Below are 5,240 nucleotides of genomic sequence, written 5' to 3'. Positions count from 1 at the left end.
GGTTTTCTAGAATACCATAAGAAACCTATCATAACCCCAATTTATTCTATCTTTACTCCTCGGCCTCCCTTACTATCTTACTAATTAATTAATATCCTTGTAATCTCCAGCAAACTCTAATTCATACAAAACTATTCTTTTAACCTAAGTAGGAATCCGCCAACTTAATAATATAACAATTCAAATCGCACATTTAAGATTAATCCAATTATTGTTATTCCGTCCCTCTTTATCCTTTTATTATCATTCCGTCCATCCAAATTTATGCTCGAAGGCCTACGATATAAAAACTACCAACCTTACTATCACTATTACATGCATCTAGCTCAAGTCTACTACACTTTAACCATAACCTACCTCGTAGATGAATTATATTGCTATGGAGGTTGGAGAGTTGTCCTACATGCGTCTGGACTCTTATCGGAATCCCATTGGGTATGCCTCAAAATTACCCTCATAAAGTGTGGCCTCCAAAATCTCATTATTCTAGGTGTTAGGTTCATTTTGGGTATTTTTGAAGGAGGGGGATGACCTAAGAAGCCTGAGATGATAAGAGGATTTTTAATAAAACTCGAGCTGGCTACTGCCCAAGTACCGTTGTCATGGCTAGAGTACCACTGAGCGGTGGGTCTACTACTGCAGCAGCGTGCAGTAGGCCTGGCCTAATTTTTTTAATTTGTTGGCCCAATTAATGTTGGATACTATTTTTTTCCACAAATAATTTCTATCAATTCAAAAAAGAAAATTTTCCTCGTCGAAAAGTTCTTTTTGGATGGCTTTACACATAACGAGATTTTCGGTCGTTACATTATATACCAATTTACCCACTGTTCATCTCCATATGGTTATGGAGTGAAAATAATAGGATTATAGACACAACTCAATATTTCATGAACATGGTGGTATTGAAAGAAAAGAGACCCTTACTTCTTATAAATTAACCCATCATATATCACTGAACCCTAATTAAATTAAATTTAGACTCAATATAATTGTTCAACATGCTCACGAAAAGGTCCTGACACATAAGTACTATTTTATTATAAATTACAAAAGGAATTTACAAATTATATTCAATGTAATAGGTTATTTAAAATAATCCAGATATGGCAAAATACCACAATGCATGAAAACTTGGAATAAAATGCAACCCTTACAAAATTTGCCGCTGCAGAGATAGAACCGCTGCTGTAGTGGTACTCCTACAACGGCAAACTATTATCGCATCAGTACCAATTATTCAAATTTGAGAAAAATGTTTTATATTCCCCATTGTCACTTCGACACTCTGAACACTCTAATTCTCTCATGCATTCATTTTTTAATCACTACTCAAGGTAAATTCTTTCCCCTACTACTTTTTCTATATCTTTATCATTATAGAATTGCAAAATCTAGAGTAGAAAAAGATTTTTCAGTTATTTTTCTTGGTGCAAATTTGAATTTTGAATTTTGATGGTCTTCTTGCAAAAAACTTCAAGCATGATAGATTCTATTACGTTTCCAATCCTCCTACAACATTCTAGGCGTATGATTGACCATGTTCATGGTTATTTTGGGACATGAAAAGGGTGGAAGATGAAGGGTCACCCTTTCCAACATTTTTGAACAATTTGGGATTTATATTGGGTGTTAATCACCCCTATTTTACTGTAGAAATATTTATAAGAACTTTACCAATCCCGATCTATGCTTAGGACTATAATTACAAAAAAGGTAAAAATCTACCGTGGGAGGGAAGTTGAGGACGATGGTAGAATTGCAAAAATCTGTTGCCTCTGCATGTAATGACCCAAAATCACCCCTGAGGATGCTACACGGTGCCTAAGGTCATAAGTGACCCCAAGCTAACCCTTCACTTGGCAGCACACATAAATAACTGAATAAAATGAATAAAACCGAAAGAATAAGGCGAAATATAACTCTAATATGAATTTTCTCAATACCAAAATTGGAGTCACAAGGTTACTACTCAACTTTTTACAACAAAATCGAAACCCAATGCATCAATTTCTACCCACTATCTATGAAGCCTCTACTAGTACTGACCATGGGTAGTTGGGTCATGGCTCCCAAGCACCCCGAATCAATACGACTGAAAAAGGAAATACCACTCGTCTCAACCGTATCACTGACTCGAGCCCTTGAATCAAAATAACTCGTCACCTGCTAACTGGAAGTTGCGAACTGATCGAACATTGTACATATGCTACAATTTGTACCGACATTATGCGATAATATAACACATAGACGTATATGTGGATTAGCACTTGGGAATGTACAGAGTATATGGGGGTGAATGCACATGTATAAAATAGTATCAACCTTCTTCAGTCAAATCATGGATGCAATATAGGATGACTCACATAGCTTGAACAAGTATCAAATGTAAAGCTCATAAATCATGTAAGGTAAGGCACATAACACAAATCTCGTGAGTCATCATTCTTTAACCTTAAAATCAGAAATCTTCTCCTATTCTCAATACTCAAGACCAAAGGGTGCTTTAAACAATACCATCAACTCATGCATATGCCTCAAGGAGAGTAAAACTTCATTAGTGCTCAAGATCTCATAACTCTTTTTGAACTCAAATACTTGGAATTTGAAATCATATCACTTTGAAACATACTTGAAGGTATTTCATTCACTTTAGAAAAAATATCTCATTTCAAGCTTTAGGGAAATCATTCAATCTCAAATGGAAGATACTCTAGTTAAGTGAAAATAACTCATCTTAAAGTTTCATGGGAAAATTCCAAATCAAGGAAAAACACTTCTTTTTGAAAAGACAATTCATCAACGGAATACTTTAGCTATGAAACCATTTTACAACCTCAGTATTAGAAAAATAGCTCATAGGAGGGAAAATACTTTAGTTTCTGAGGAAGTTGTTGATCTCAAGTTTTAAAGGCAAGGGAGGTTCTCGTAACCGACATAAACCATGCGAGCTACATGGAGTCCAATGTTTTATCCTCCTAAGGAAGAGACCCCTCATTGGGGGGGGGGGGGCGTTATACTCTTGCCAGGGAGTATAACCTGGGTCTAGTGATCATTAAATGAAACTCGGCCATAGGCCCAATATCAACTTGGCCTTAGGCCCAATAATCATAAACTCGACCTAAGGCCTAAACTACAATGGCACGTAGTTTGGGGGTAAGAAACTGTAGTAACTTACCCGCTCGGTGCTAAATACTACTCCCTTTGGATTAACTGCGCTCATTTAAAAAAAATTCACTTTTAGAATAATCTCATGGTTCACCACGAACCCAATAATCAAATCAATAATCTCATATAGTGAAGTGGATTTCAAAGCTCTCGGACCATTAGGTTAATTCATTTCTCAATCATCTCAAAATACTCAAATCATAGGTGCTTATAGCACAAGAGTTAATAAATTCACAAGTCCCAAATAGGGCTTACTAACCCATAGTTCAATCTCAAGTTAAAGTTCATCAAAAGCATAATATATAGCATATAGATTCATAAATCATGTGGAAATATGGGAATTTCAGCAATTTATCTCAAAATCTCAATATAGTCATATGCTTCAATATATCAAACATTGCAAATATTAGCTTTTCAAGAAGTAAAATCATGGGGTTGACACCCAGCTATAAATTCTCAATAAAACATGCAGAAATCATGTCATTTGACTCTTAATTCATGGAAAATATCAATATAATGCATTCAATAATAATGGGTGCAAACCCCCAATTCAAATTCATGTAAAACCTCATAGATTTTAGGAAAATCATGATGTAAATAAGCCTTTGGAAAAAAAGGTGAAAGGGTTACCCTTGTTCAAAACCCCACATACCATAGATTATGACATTGGATGAACAAGCTTTCTCTAATCTCTTAGCTTTCTCTAATCTCTTCTTCTTATCCTTGAAAGAGAGGATTCTAGCCACACTTAACTTAGGAAACTTGAATCTCAACTCAATTTGAAGAATCCATGGTGAGTTCTTAGATTCCTTGGAGAAGAATTTTGTTTTGATTTGATTTGGAGGAGAAAACCCTAGCTCATTAGTATTAGAGATAGGAAAATGAGGCAGCTCCTTCGCATAGAATATATAAGAGGGTTTAAAAGAGGGGAAAATACTGAAATATCCATTCAAAAATGGGTTTAAAATACTGAACAGGGGCTACGACGGTCGAATAGATGGTCCGTTAAAAGTTCAACGGTCCGTTGGATCGTCCGTCGCAAGTTGGCCAGAAGAAGGGACATACTGCCTCGCTGCGACGATCTCAGCGATGGTTTGTTGAAAGTTTGGCGGTCTGCTATTTTGTCAGTCGAACTATGGCCAGGATATGCCACACTGCCTCAAAGCGACGGTCAAAGTGACGGTCCATCAAAAATTTGGCGGTCTGTCATTTTAACCGTCGCACGATGGCCAGAAAAAGGGGGTCACTGCCTTAGTTTTGATGGGATAATTGATGGTCCATCGCAGGCTTGACGTTCCATCGAATCGTCCATCAAACCTGGGTGATTCTGACAACGTTTAATAAAATGGCCATGACTTCCTCGTTCGATGTCAGATTTAGACAAAATTGGTATCGTTGGAAAGCTAACTCAATGCTCTACATGAGCAAAAGTCGATATTAGGGAAATTCCACATGGTTCAAAATATTTCGCACTTGGAAAGACACCTCTCAAACTTTTACGACCGGAATGACACTTCACTCAACATGCTCTAAGGCTCAAACTATGAGGGAATTTTGTGGGGTTTTACACTGCAGTGGTAGATTTACTTTTGCAGCAACACAATTAGTAGTTCTAGATTTTGATTTTCCTATCACTTTGTAGTATATTGACTTGGTTTCTAATACTGTATTTGCAATATTTTTTAGACTATCATGGAGCACAAACCTCAATACTAAAAATTTCCCGACTCTGCTAGTCGTGATTGTTATAAAAAGGGGCGGCACAATAGGGGTTTTATGATAAGGGATGTGGAGGATGAAATACCAGATTATTATAACCACTTGAAAACCTTTGAATAGAGATGCTAACAAAGCCCATCCCTGTCTGCAACTTGGCGATAATCTTGGATTTTTATTCCATACTCCCAACTGTAGAGTGGTTGGTGCCTATCTATACCATTTATATTTAGGCTACGGATACATCGATAGATGTTTCAACCATCAATGAAAATTTAGGGTCCCAAACCCATCTAATGCTACTTTTGGGACAAGGGTCTGAGAGTTAGACTTAAAGTGGACAGCTATGATCTTAG

Source organism: Capsicum annuum, chromosome 3 (assembly GCF_002878395.1).
Source record: "Capsicum annuum cultivar UCD-10X-F1 chromosome 3, UCD10Xv1.1, whole genome shotgun sequence".
NCBI lineage: Eukaryota > Viridiplantae > Streptophyta > Magnoliopsida > Solanales > Solanaceae > Capsicum > Capsicum annuum.
The sequence above is the reverse complement of the archived record's forward strand: the minus strand, read 5'-3'. Positions refer to the sequence as shown.